This window comes from Hyposmocoma kahamanoa, unplaced genomic scaffold (assembly GCF_003589595.1).
Source record: "Hyposmocoma kahamanoa isolate Upper Pololo Valley unplaced genomic scaffold, ASM358959v1 92, whole genome shotgun sequence".
NCBI classification, from domain to species: domain Eukaryota; kingdom Metazoa; phylum Arthropoda; class Insecta; order Lepidoptera; family Cosmopterigidae; genus Hyposmocoma; species Hyposmocoma kahamanoa.
Genome location: NW_020654748.1, coordinates 10,109,471 through 10,124,865, shown reverse-complemented (window position 1 = coordinate 10,124,865; position 15,395 = coordinate 10,109,471). Strand labels below are relative to the sequence as shown.

The following is a 15,395-nucleotide window of genomic DNA, read 5'->3' as shown; positions in this document are numbered from 1 at the left end:
TTATTGTACAAAGACATTAGGTAATTCATAATTAAGGGGTGTCTTCTTGGCGAGTCTCAATAAGTATAATACGTTTATTTAATACTGGACCAAGTCCAAACAAGGGTGCGTGGTATATAGGAGTAGGAAACATCTTTGTATGTATTATTTAATACATACACATATTTAAATAAACAATAAACATATTTATTTAATTAAAACTTTTGCAGAGGTTACAAAGACGTTTGCTATATCGAGAAGCGCTCATTTCTTAAATGTGTGTGTGAGTGTGTGTGAAATAGAGAGAGAGAGAGAGAGAGAGAGAGAAAGAGAGAGAAAGAGAGAGAGAGAGAGAGAGAGAGAGAGAGAGAGAGAGCGTGAGAGAAAAAGTGAGAGAGAGTACCCACAAAGATAAAGAACATAATTACCAGTAACATACAAATTTCACAACTAACGTTGCTTGAATATAAATATGCTTGCTTGAAATAATCATTGTATAAGTTAAAATGTTTTTGCACCACATTTCTGAAATGAGAATTTATAGAAGTAGAAAGTGCACATTATGCCCTTTTACGAAACCATATACTTATAACACGTTTCGTTAAGACGTGTGTGTGCGGAAAACATTTATTACGTAATGAATATAACTATTGAATAAATAATAATGGGTGTTTCCGTTCGTTCACAGATACAAAGTAGGTTTAGTTTGTGTAAATGTTTGATGATGTCGTTTTATTGTTATGCTAATATTGCGTTAGTTTTAAAACGTAGTGACATTTTCTATGGTGTGATGAAATAATGTTTTTCGGTTTCCGTGAACTGAAAACAATGTAGGAAAAAAACTACATTTTGTAGTTTTTTTGTGACACCGAGTGACGGAACGAACAAGTCGTGCGCCTGGTAGTAAGCGATACACCTGTCCATAGAAGCGGTAGTGTCACTTAAGCTTAAATCGCAAAGATCGGCACTGCCACTGCGCCCGTCACCCTGAGACTTAACTTGACAACTCCCATGTGCTTGTAATCTCACCAGCGCCTTATCTTTTAAAACCGGAGCGCAGTAATGCTCACATTAATACTCAGTGGCAGAAATAGGTACGGCAAGGTGGCAATATTTCCTTGAACGAATTCTTTCACAAGGAGCTCTAGTGCCACAAGTTGTAGTACACAAATACTGTAAATGTTTATGATTTTGTTACTACAAAAGCATGGCGAAATAATTTAACGTCACGTAAGTGAATTATATAATATTCAAATTTTGAAACGAAATTCATCATCATTGTAACAATAAATATAAAGATTAGATTAGAGATAGCAAAAAATGTTATTTATTTTATTTATTTAATTATTTATTGTACAGGAAAACACAAATCACATTTGGTAAAACGGAAAACACGAACAAAAGGTACTGCTTATTTCTATAAGAAATTTCTTCCTGCAGACCAAATTACAGGACACAATAATTACAATAACGGGTTTACGTGCACAACAAAACAAAATTAGATTGTGTAATAAAATAATAATAAAAAAAAGCATGCTAAATGCATGTTAAATTACTACAGACTGTATAAATACTTAGATAAATACAAATTTCATATTATAATGTCTATAAAATGGATGGAATAGAGGATAAATAGTGCTCCTTGACTCTCATTTTAAAGACAGCTAAGGATTTACTGTCATGTACAGTAATGGGAAGTGCGTTCCAAAGTCTGTCAAAGAATGTTCTTAGTTTCAACTACGTGATGGCAGCAGTAATGTTTTGTTTTCACCCACGAATCGAGATTCGGAGACTAAAGTAATGCATTTGGATAGAGAAGGAGAGAGTGCTCTTTGTGTTTGGTTTTTGTCGGCTCAACATTATAGTTGCATTATTTATGATTACGTTATTAATTCAGCAATGTATTATTGATGCTATATAATAAACAATAAGATAGGTATGCATTTCTCCTTAGAAATGCAACAGTAGATTACCAAGGGTAATCTACTGTTGGTTCATCATGCAACAAGAGAGCCAACCAACCGAAATATCTTTGTAGGAATTTTGTTACATCCTGAATACGCAAATCAAGCAAATTCTTCAGAAAGGTATGGCATGTTAGAAACAAAATTCATATAGTATTAACATTCTTAACACCAGGAATAATGGACGAATTTATACATAACATTTTCTAAAAATTATTTGCAAAGGGTAGAAAAGATATTGCGCCCGTCGAGATCGATTGATCATTTGCTTCCTTTCATCCAATGACCTTTTCTTAAGTATATAAAAGATCATTGCTTCAACTGAACAATAAATGTCAACGAAGGTTTGTTGTAGTAGTGGCGTAATGGCAGTGCCGCTCAGATCTTTGCAACTGTTATGGACAGGCGTGTTGCTTATGCACCAGGCGCACGGTGCACGTGTTCGTCCTGTCGCTTCGTATCATAAATGAAAAAAAAATATAATGCAATAATTAAGTTATTGAGAGTCAGGATATTTCACCAGCATGATATTAAATTATTTATTATAATATATTATTATTTATTTATTTATTTTTTGTGACATTGAAGGCTATATATCGTGTGATATGAAAGCTTAAGATTGCTCATAGCACATATATAAAAGGAAGATACATTAAGAAATTGTGATACAAGAGTTTTTGAACAAAAACGGTATCGTGACTAAAAGACACTCGCAAACAATATTTTCAAAATAATTTTAACAATGAAAATTAATAAGTAGTTTCTTTTTATGCTTAGATTGAGAGCAAAGTGAAATTTTGCCAACTAATAAATTCCATAGTATTCAATTGAATAATATCCCACGGTGTGCAAATGGCATGCTAACCTGAGGCTCTTGACCTATTGGCCTCTTTTGTAAAATATTGCCAATAAAAACTAACGATGAATGGCTATTATGCAGCTTTTGTCAAGCCTCACATCACAACATAATAATAAATTTCAAAGGCATACTTACTAGACTGCAGCGATAGATTAAAAAAAGCTAAACCTTAAAAAATGTTTAAAATGAATGAGAACGTTGAATCGGAAAATTTGGATGCGTTTTTTTAAGCACCATGATTGTAAAGTCGAATAAAATAAATAATCTACTAGCTTAGCGATTTATAATAAATAAGGGCTGATGGAAAAAATATTGTTTTATCTGTAATAATAACAAACCTACTAAGTTAATGTTTTAAATGAATGGCATTACAATCTAAGCATTTTTGCGGTAAAGCGTAAAATGCAATCAACTATAATAGACATTAAATTTGCAATATTATAACTATATTATTAGTCTAAACGCGTTGAATATCTATAATAACAATACGAATTAACGATCAAATAATGACTATTACACGAACTTGAATTAGCTGGCCTTGTTTGGTGAACAATGACACACCGAAATGAATAATAAATAAGAAATTGAATTCATAGTGTATGTTTAAGTGACAATTTTTAGAGTCACTGAATAAATCTATTACTCTCTGTACATTGCAATACAGGTACCTACACTATAGTTATTAGGATAACTTTATAATGAAAAGTTTTAATTTAACAACCTTCTAGATTCCACAATTATGTAACAATAAGATGCGATTTCAGACCAAAATTCGTTGTCGTTTTTATTAACTTCTGTTTTGAGATTCCTACGATAGAATTTCAAATGGTTGAAGTTTATTTGTGTGCCTAACGTACTCATTGAGCCATATTTCCGATCGCTGTGAACGAATTAAGACCCATAATAGGCCACAGGGGTTTCGAAAAATCTTCAAAGCGGTTAATGCACCTTTTCCGATTTTTTGGCTTACTCAGTCGGTGTTTCTTCGCCTATAAGAGATTAATTAAAGGCGCTTTTTGTCTTTAAAATCATAATTGGAGGTTTCAAATACTAAGGACACTTTAAAGTTTAGGTACAAAAATAGCTTACCGTGAATATACATATTAAGTATAACTACTTAGAAGTAATAAAATACTTTGGATAAATATTGCTAACAATTGGACAAACTGCAGTCTACGAGATCGAGATGATATTTATAAATTTGATGACTTCGGTGGCCAAACGGTTTACGCTGTAGGCCCTCGAAGAAGTTTTAAAAAGATAGAAGAAATTCTTCTCCTTCTTCTTCTTCCTTCCCACGCTAGGTGGGGCCTAGGTCATCTAAGATGGAAGAAATTATTTTACTTAAATTAGATTACGTATTATAATGTGAAGTACTATGTAATGAATAAATTAAAACAATTATGTACAAAACTATGATCAACCTAGGAGCCTAGGTCGTAGCTGACGTTAACTCTAGTACCATTAAAGAAATATTCATGCCCTTGAAAGTATTTATCTTCGATGGCGCCACGCATCATCTAGAGAACTGCTGGAAAACGTTCATTAATATTCCAGGTATGTACATAACATCTATGTAATCCTATTCGGTTAGGTAGATACTTAAAGGAAACCGTTACGTGGTGCATGTTAAGATTATTCAATACGTACCAATAATGCGCACCACCAATCGTTACCTCGAGCACTACTCGACTTTCGTAAAACTGTCTCGATTGATAAATATATCACGTATTATGTTTCAACATCAGGTTGGCAAACAGGGATGTATTTTGGAATGGGGGTCTTATATCATTGGAAAATAGTATTAGACGTATATTTTTTTGCAATATAGAGTCATTAAAATCACTGTACTAGCGAACGATATCGTTGTGTTGGAATATCGTAACGCAATAATATTAAATATTTTTTTATAAAATATAGCATGTAGTTGCTGTTCTTGAATATGTTAACAAAAAAATCTTTTGTTGACTTTTGTCAGCTTGCTCTAAATTTTGAGAAATCAAACTCCAACAAAGTTCCATTTCTATATTTTGACATTGTAGACCCCTCATATCGTTTCCTAGATGGGACTCTGTATGTGGTGTTGAGCGACAGCAATTGTTTGTTGTTGCGCATACGAATCGACCCTGCTGCTGCATTGCCGCAAGAGACATACTCGTACATATTATGCAGCGTGGTACACAAAGTGTCTAAAGAAAGTAGCACTATTCAGATCAAATTAAAGACTAGAATGCCAACATCTGAAAGTGCGTTAAAAATCGAGACAGAGCTAAATAATATTGTAAGCTTAACTTGAGATTTGGGGTTAAGTATTTGGATTCTAGACAGGAAGTTTTGAAAACTCGATCATGTTTGCATAGGCATAGACATTGGCATTTTTTGTCACATTTTATATACTAAACTTTTTTTTAGAATTATTTTACTCAAAATTCCGGTTGCTAAAAATAATGACATTTTCGTTAATTGAGTTAATTAACGGGTTTTACACAATTATTATACTACTACCCAGTCAAGATAAGCTTCCTAAAAATATTTTTTTGATGAGCTATGTTTACATACGTACAAGTCTATAGCAAACAGGCTTTTAATTGCTATAAACCCTGTCCCCAAATCAATTGCTATGTTTTGTGTAGAATTCGTGCCGTGGGACCGCAAACTCGATTGTTGCCTTCGTTAGTCACGAAAGAATAGAGTTTCGATAGTGACTGTCGACAAAAGCAAAAAAAATTAATTCACATTAACTCATGATTGTTGTAATGCGGCCAAATACTGCCGAGATAATGAATTTCATTTAAGAGTTCGTGTTCCATTTTTTGTGAGTCCTTTGTTTCTGTGCTTTTATATTTCAATATGGGTAGTCAGTGAATTCAGTCTGGCATACAGCTTCTTCCGGAACGGTTTTATATGATGCGTCAAATGACAGAGATGACTTTAATTGTTTTAAAATAAATAAGCAAAAACATAAAAACTTGATAATGTGATCGAGTTTACAAAGAAGAATGTTCGGAAAGGTCAATTTAATTACCGAGAACCTAAAGGTGCTATAGCGATATTTTTATTGTTTTTTTATCTGTTTACATAATTATATACAGAAAAGCGGGAAAAAATTTATTCCAGGAAAGTCATAGAGAAATAGGAGTGTTTGTTAAAACTCTACATACAAACTCTCTGAAATATAGTTGTCGATGCGTTACAGGAACACCTTAAAACTATTATATAGTTAATAATCCATAATGTAAATAAGCAAACTGTATTAATTTGTAAAACGAACCTCAGAATTATTCCAACAGCAGTGGTGCACAACTTGAAAAAAAATCAGTTTTATTTATTCCTTTATTAACCTGCTACTTTCTAAAGTAACCGAACACTGACACACAATACCTTATCTCGCAAAATTATTCACTCAATAGTTTAGTTTAAGTCTACGATATTGTTGCGAAAAAATATAATTATATCGTAGTTTTATTCGAAGTCGGAAGAAGAGACGTGGACGCGCACGTTTTCCAGCGTCGCGAGCGCAGGTTGGACTGCGCGCTAGACAGCTGGTGAAACTCAAGAGAAAAGTGGTGTCGTCCCCCACAGCTGCTGTAGCTAGTTACAACAACGTGTCTTGTTTGATCACAAGATAGTTTTTGCTAAATGTTATGGTATTAAAGGTGCTTACCTAAGCTTCCGCTTTACGCTTTGTGTTGCGAAGATCGACATAATGTCAGACGCAGTATTATAAATGGAATATGTAGCGATTTAGTGAAGCCACAATGGCAATTTTTTTGTTTCATATGGTTTTGAGGTATGTGTGTATGTATATATGTAAATATATAAGGACTCTATTGTACCACAAAGTAAATTACAAATTTTAAGAAACAATTTAAAATATTAGTGTACGAATAAAAGCGAGTGTATAAATAAAAGCGAGCTTGTCCCATGAAGGGATTTCTTCCAACTAAACTTTTATTAGTGTACAAAGGAGAGCTTATCCCATAAAGGGATAAGGATTGCTTCATTGGGTTCACTAACAGTTGCAGCAATACTACATACACAGAATAAATTAAATATAGTGGTGGACATTTGTAATTGCACGTTTAGTTACAAGTGACCACAGCTTGCAATAACAACGTGAAGATAGAGAATAAACACTTATAAGTAATAACTAAAAAACAAGAAATGCAAATAAAAAAATAAGTACGCAATAACAAAGATTTCGTGCAATATTGAACTAAAAAGAAAAAGCATTTCAATTATCAATACCCTGCGCATCTAGATGGAACTATGAAGTTCAATTTGATGAATTATAAAAAGTTTGAAATTTTAAATTTTATTAAAAAAAATTAACGTCGAAAGCGGTCAAGATGTCTTCTTACTTGTCCAACCGCAAGTCCATATTATATAAATAAACACGCAATAAATACGCAACAGAAGCTGAAATTGTGTGGTACATATGGTGACTCATAAATAATAAAGGTTTTTATACAAAATTTACTTAACTTTCTACTTAAGTATCAACGCGTTGTTATAAAACAGGATAGAATACTTCGACGTACAAAGTGCATGCTTGTAAAAACAGATTTGGTGGTATGTTGCTTTTATAACTGACACGTGACGATATTTGGTATGAAACTGTTAACAATGCATACTGGGATTACACTACTGCTTGTTACTTACGCCTGTAATTACATAATGAAGTAAAAAAATATACATTTAGTACTTTCCTTGTTCGAGTCTTGAATAATTCAGTTCGTGATGGTTCATTTGATTTGAATTGAGTAGAAATAATACGGTTTGTTTTAAAAAAAAAACACAGGTAAGGTATTTTTAAAATAGTATTATTGTTATATAAATAATATTCATTTTTAGGTGTTTAATTCAGCTGAGTAAAAAAGGAAGAATTTGAAAAACGTACTATTATTTTAATTGTCAATAGGATTATAATGAAATCAAGTCCTTCGACCTCAAGTTATTTTTTTTACCTTACGATATGCAGCTATCCAACATTGTGCTTCTAGTCTTGCTCTGATAAAACGAATATAAGTAAGGTAAAAATAAAATGAATTAACCCAATATCTTGGATAGCTGCAGTTGCAGTGTGTTTAGTTATTTGCATCATTGCGCAATCACTTTCACCACCGTCTCTCGCCCGCGTTAACGAGGACCGCAAATACAACATTGACGCATACGTTACGTATTGTTCGGCCAGGATATGTTGGACCATGGCAAAAATTTGAATTCATCATAGTTGGCATAATAAGACGTTCAAAAGTCATACATACATGTATCATGAATGGTTTTTTTAAACCCACGCACTCTACATAGCCCCGCAATAGGAAAACCCTGTGTCGCGGGTGCCATAGACACACACATAGACAACCACAAATTACACCCAAACTCACGAGAGAAATAAACGTAGGCCATACAAATATTTCTCCCGTAGAATGGTATAAGGAGCAAATAATAAATCACAGGTATAAAATAATTATTATACAAAAAGGTTCCGGCAGTTAGGCGAGTAACGAGTTACTTAACTAGACATATAAATAAACAACAATTCTGAAAAGCAGTTCAAAAACTTACGCAATTTTCAGCGGTTCATGTAACACTTTGCGCTGTCAATGATTCGCGTGTCCACGGTTGTTATGAAGCGATGATTGGAATGGGGAAGTTGAAAACGTGGTTACGTTTCAAAGATAGACTTAACCTGTTTTGCTTTCTTTACTTAGTTATCTAATTAAATATAAGTAAATCTGAGTATTTGTCACTGTCTAAGTAATGTGTTTATTACATCACACCCTTGGTTGAACAAAGTGACTTTTCAGGAGAGAGCTTTCAGAAGAGTTGTAAAATTTGACGTATAGATACTCAATTTGTTTCATGTAATTCCGTATGGTTTTTTACTTCCACGTGATAAAAGCAGTTTTAACGTATGATCACATGTAGCTTTACTATACCAAAGGTATGATGTTTCTTTTTATGATACCAAGTCATGGCACGAACAAGTCATGCGCATCTTTACATCGCAAAGATCTGAGGGCCACTGCCATTGCGTCCGCGACTGCTTGAGGCAGAAGTAGGTGAGGTTGCAGCACTTCCGTGGACGAACTCTTTCACAGGGAGCTCTACTGCTACTAAAACTAATTTTCAATTTATAATTTAACTTTATGACTTCATGAAGAAAGCAATTGTTTATTTCATTTCAGTTCATTAACTTGCTAAAAACTAAATTTTAGTTCGGTTTGTAAACAATAAGTAGGTACTTAGTAAGTTTTTTTTATTTAGTAATGAGTAAACTGTACATAATAATAAGTAAATAAACATTATTATTATAAACATAAAAATAAGTGAACATTATTATTATTATTATCGTATTTATTATTATTATTATTAGAGTGGCTTCATTTGGGGCCTATGCGGCCCCTCATTACTGCACCACGAATTACAGTTCGGAGCCAAGATCAACACAATTAAAGAACTGAAGAACTTTCCTGGCTCCGACAGTTTTTATGTCCTCTGGGTATGGCCTGCGCTTACCCAGTATGGAATTTCTTGCGCCCATTAGAGGGAAGCACTGGGTGAGGAGATGCACAGGAGTTTCATCCGCCTCATGGCAGAATCTACATTATCTGTTTTCTCTCTGTCCAATATTTGACAAGTGCTTGTTCAAGGCACAATACCTTGTTCAGGCTCTAGTAAACATTCTGATACCATTCATGTCCAGTGACAGTGCTTCTCTACAGTGTTTGGCACTGTAGGAGCAATCAGGGCTTTTGTATGCTTATGACCCTTAGTCTCCCTAGCACCAGCCTTTGCCAGTTCATCCGCTGCTTCAATACCTTCGATGTCAGAGTGACCTGGAACAGGACGCTGGACCTAGCCTCAGTCGCCTCACAAGTACAAGCAATTATGGCGTATATTTCGGCATGAAAGATAGAGGAGTGTCGACCCATGTTCAGCTTGTAGCCGAGTCTGGGTCTCATGCCGTGTAATGAGTAGGTAGTTTTCATTTCATAAATTACTTTCATTTCAAATAAAGAATTTGATAGCCTAAAAGAAATAGCATAATATTTCTTAATTTCTTTTATACAAGTGAAAAATGCATGAATAAAAGTTACCTGATAATTTACACTACTTTTTCTTATTTACTCCTCCTGCTTTTGGGTATTCGGCATTCGGCTGAATATCGAATATTCGTTGCAATTCTAATAAATGCGTTATAAAAAATAAAAAAAGGATGCGTTATAAATTTTGCCGTTGCACTGTGTATCGAAATACCTTCAGATCGAACATTTCTAGTGAAGCTTATTACCTACGTGATGTGTTTTAACATTCTAAATGCCGGACGAAAACTCCTCTGGTGCCAATTTTATATGGTTTTGGAGAAAACTTACCACAAAGTTCTTCGATTTTTACAAATTAGAAATTACAAAAACGATCAAAACTCAAAAAATAATAATGTTATTTAGTTTATTACTCATTAAATATTTATTAACAGGAATTTAAAGTACTATTTATTACGCTTTGTCGCTTCTCCAAAATGCAAGCGTAAGTTACGAAAACCGAAAATTTCTTTAAAATGGTTAACTTTTATTCTTTTTCATTTCACGTTTGTAGCGCCCAAAAATCATTTTAAAAATCATACAAACTGTTCTCACCATAATGCAACTCTTAAAGCCGTTTGACTTCGGCGATATCGCCATCTAAATGAGTGCGTGTCTAAACTTTTTAAAATTCAGAACGCCTGAAATTTTATTGAAAGCAAAACTTTATTATTATTTGCTACTTATCGTGTTTATTGGAATTACCTTACTATATTATTATTTTTTAGTTCTAGCCAAAATAATAAAAAATCTGTATCACTTGTCGTCGAACCAATACGGCATACTTGCTTTATTTAGTTTAGACCTGGGAAGTACTTTGACGTAAGAACTTTGAGGTAAGTTTTCTCCAAAATCACACAAAATTGGCACACGGGAGTTTTCGTCCTGCATTTAGAATATTAAAACACATCATGTACTAAGCTTCACTAGAAATGTTCGATCTGAAGGTATTTCGAACCATATAGTCCGTTGTATCAAGCCCCAAGGCTTAATTCTCATTAAATGAACATACAATGAGACAGGCTTCAAGAAATGAAAATGTGGCATATAAATTATTTAAATCGACATTTCGAAATACCTTTATTTCGAAATGTCGAGTAAGCTTTTTGTACAAAATTTGAATATACCAGTTACGTAAATTGTAGGTGGGTTAAGTTAAGAAATCATATTATTTCTTTGCGCGTTAGTTAACTGCTGAAAATATAAGGATGTAACTAATGACGTCATCCAGATTTAAGTGTCACGTAATATTAGCCAATTTTGCAATCTCCGGCATCTGTGCTTGTTTTAGGGGTTGCCTGTTCAACGTATTTGCTAACGTAAATAACATACTAGTAGGCTTAGATTATTCTAAGCTAGTAGGTATTATTCATGTTTTTACTTGCACTCAGATCTCTTGCTAATAAAAGACGTTGAAAATGAAACTATTTTTACGGATTTAAATCGCGTATATTTGTTTTTTCAAATAAACCGATGTTTCGGGCCCTTTACAGGTCCCATGGTCACGGTTGACGTGACCATGTATACGCGATTTAAATCCGGAAAAATAGTTTTATTTCCAATGTGTAACAATCGCGAAAACCTAAGAACTCGATAAAAAACTTTGAATTTTGAGCGCGGTTTAATAGGTATTTCTTTTTGTATGCTTCCATACTATTTGCTTTTATATCCTGAACCTTTTTCCACACTCTTGTTGTCTTAATCTCAATGAAAAATTTTAAACCTTTTACCGTTACGTAGGTACTTTCATTTCAAATTCCCGCCATGTTTACAATTCGAACGCTCCTTTTAAAATGAATGAATGACTTGAAAGGAAATCAAAATCTATAATTATAGATTAGGTGGTACTGGCTAATCATGTGTAACAAAAGAGTAACAAAGGCTTTAATTGACTTGTAATATTTTATGTATACTTTTTCCAAAAACAATCCGTATACACATGGTATACACCAAAATATTCATAACTTAATTTTCGACAAAGTGCGCCATCTAACAAAGTTACGATAAATTCTCTGTTCGACAATAGATGTCTCTGCTAAAATTATACAGAAACCTGTCGAAGTATTTTCTAAAAATAACACCAGAGTTCGTACGAAGCGCTATTTTTAGTTTTTTAGACATTTGACAAAAAAGATGGCAGCGATTGCCGACTGCTGTCCTTCGGAATTATTGCGAAAATGGCGCATTATGTGATATTTTCACATAAAAAACTAAATATAAGTGAAAATTTGTGTAGTGGTGCTTTGTGATAGTGCGTAATTTTACATGAATGACAGTGTTTAAACGTGTGTAAATAGGACTGCGACTTTCTTCGGGATATTGGATTACACATAAAATCTAAGGTATTTACACCTCCTACGCATTATTTAATGTTCTTTTATAAAATGTTCCACGCTACTTTATTTCGGGATAGCATAGGCTTTAAGAAAAGCTTGATAACTTAAGAATATTACATAATTTTAGATTTGTCTACAACTTGTGTTTTCTTTGGTGAGAAGTAGAGCGCCTTATTTTTGGTAGCAGATGTTTAGATTTTATTTTCTTGGAAGTGGAGTTTGCGTGGTTAGTTGTTGAGGTGGTAAGCATGATGTTGCCACGAGAAGGCGGCACTGCACGGTTTGCATGACATCAGCACGGCGATACCTACCGATGTAAACTATAGCACATGATTCATCTTTTGAGCCTAAATCGCTGTGTTACAGACGGGGGTCTTTAACACAATGATGTAAGGTTCAAAATATGTGTGGTCATTGCAAAAACATTTCCTTCAAAGGGATCAGGGAACATAAAACATTTTAAACATTTGTTAAGTGGACGGAATTGTTATTTAAATTTCGATGATAGCACCAAGTATGTGTGCAGTTTAATAAAAAAAAAATTAATAAAACTTTCTCACACAAATTTAGTAAGAATGCGAATATTTATTATGTATTTAGTTATTCTTCAATTAATTTATTTTGCTTGTGTAACAATGTTGCTTATTAGTCGTGAGATTATATAAACTACTGCATTATTTTGAACACAAATTATTCAACTTTTAGTAAATTTTTTAATTGGCAAGCTGCATAGGCGTACAAAATAAAATACATTTCGTTCATTATTATACACCAAATTGCAAAGCTTCCGCATGTGACACTGTCGATGTTTTTTTTTAAATGTAAGAAATGTTGACATTTGTTGACTTGTTATTCATAAAATTAAAATGTTATTCATAGAGTTAGATTAATAGAATTAAAATTTTTATCAAATGTTTTATAATTTTGTATACACTTTTTTGTTTTGCGACTTTATACATGACCAAAATTTTTACATTACATTGGTTAAGTTGTAAATGTTGGAAGTTAATATAAAGTTGTTATTCTATGTTTTATTTACAAAATTAAAGCATAGTTACAAACTTATTCCCAAGGTTTTAAATAAAAAATTTAAAGAATGTAAAAGAAATTCTGTCCTTGGTATATTGGTTGTGAGTTGGATGCTAAGAATAACATGTAAACTAGGTCTGCAGTTTTTCTTGGTACTACCCCAAATCAGTGAGTTCTTTGCTGTTGACACAGATAAATGATTAGGTCAAGTTAATTCAACATCTTTGTTGTTTTTATAAATAGTTTTTCTCATTTTACACAGCCAGAATGTCGTACAATCTCCAAAAATTGAACTTCCTCAGTAAACAGGAATATTTTTTGAAATACTCATTTTTGGTTGAAATATTGAATGTGGTCTAAAACTTCACCTTAATAACTCTAATAAATGTTGCATGTCTTAAAGCCTAACTATTTTGGGATTCCTTTTATGAAATACTAATCCACAGTTACAGTTGCAACAAATGTTATTTATATATACATACTTTTTATAGAATTTAAATACAATGTTTACAATTGTGTCTAAGGTCCCTTTTAGTTAATTTCTGAAATAGAAGAGTCACTTCTTTGAATTTAAAAATATATGGTGTATATCATTTTAAAAGTTCTATTTGTTTACAGTTTTATATACTTTCTGAATAGCACCAGACAATGCACCTATATCATTTATGTTTGTTGACATCATTGGATTAACAGTAAATAATAGGTACTCCAATAATTAACACTATAAAAACGTGATGAGGAGGGCCTAGGTTAGATTCTCTGTAGGAATCAAGTTCTTAGGTTTTCGCGATTGTTATGGATAGGAAATGAAACAATTTTTCCAGATTTATCAGTCAACTATGACCACGGGTCCTGTAAAGGGCCTAAAACTTTGGTTTGTTTGAAAAAACAAATATGTGCAATTTAAAATTTGGATAAATAGTTTCATTCTCTATAGGAAACTAAAAATTTGTGAAACAAACTTCTAAATTGGTTCTAATTTAGGTGTTCCCACTAGTCCCCTACAGAGTTAATTTGTTATACTATATGCTAGTACCCATAGATAGTTCTCTGTTTGGAGACCAGGTACCTAATTGGCACCATTGTCCATTATAATTGTTTAAATAGTTGCAAAAGAATGATATACTTTTATTTACTTATGTACCATTTTATTAGTGATACTGCTAGCTTACAAATACAAAACTAAAAAGTAAGAACCGTAATATGTTACAAATGTTGTTTAAAACTTAATTATCCGCATGAGTGGGTCTGGTGCAGACCTAGGTAAATGGTAATTACCTTGTACATATAAACAATATTGGTCTGTGTGACTTGTGAATATAAATTTAATGTAGCAGAATTTACCACTATTTGTGAGTTTCAAAGGGCCTTGATCTTTGCCCTATGATTCAAGTATCCCCAATTCTTGTAGTAGTAGTAGACCAATTTTTCAACTAGAGAAACAATCTACTACAAAGAACTCATTGCGTATTAAAATAGTCAGATGTTTTCATTAAATACTAGGTGAGACCATGGTTTTGAATGTCTTATGTTCTGTTCCAATTCCTGTGCAGTTTAATTGCCCAGAGAAATGACTCCAGCAAATCAGCTTCAATACAAAAATGCATGCAGAAGAATCTCAATATTATTTTAATATTCTCATTGGATCACATTTTTGAAAAAAAAAACAAAAAAACACAGCACCCTGGTTTTTTTTTCTAAATTTGGTTTTTTTCAGAAAAAGTAAAATGGAATAACATATTGTAAAAAAAATGTTGTTTGCATATTGTAAAAAAATAGTGGAAAAAAATATTGATATCGCTCTTAGATAAATAAAGAAGTAGTGTTTTTATCAATAATCATCAAAGTAGCGATGCAACAGCAATCGATAGATTTTAAAAAAAAGGTAATATGTTAGAATCCCTGCATTTTCCCCACATAGCGACAATCCCACAAAATGCCCAGTCGAGTTGAAATTTCCCTCAATTTGGGAAATTCGTCACAAATTGACAACACTATGAGTGTTGCCCATTTATTTTGAGTAATTTATCTATGAAGAATAATATTAACAACAAAAGAGGAAATGTCGTTAAAAATTCGATTGTCATGTTGTCATATTTTTATACTTTTAGAAAAAAAAACGGTTTCTTTTCATGTTTTT

The 15,395-nt window shown here is 32.8% G+C and overlaps 1 protein-coding gene across 1 annotated transcript in view; it reads right to left on the bottom strand.

Moving 5' to 3' along the window:
* Window positions 1-6,295, bottom strand: part of LOC113236464 — a 35,797-nt gene extending 29,502 nt beyond the window's left edge. The window contains exons 1-2 of the mRNA XM_026472543.1: window positions 6,184-6,295; window positions 6,074-6,105 (exon numbers count right to left, since the gene is read on the bottom strand). The gene's annotated coding sequence lies outside the window, so the exon portion shown is untranslated. The remainder of the gene's footprint in view (window positions 1-6,073; window positions 6,106-6,183) is intronic.
* Between the last annotated feature and the right edge of the window lie 9,100 nt (window positions 6,296-15,395).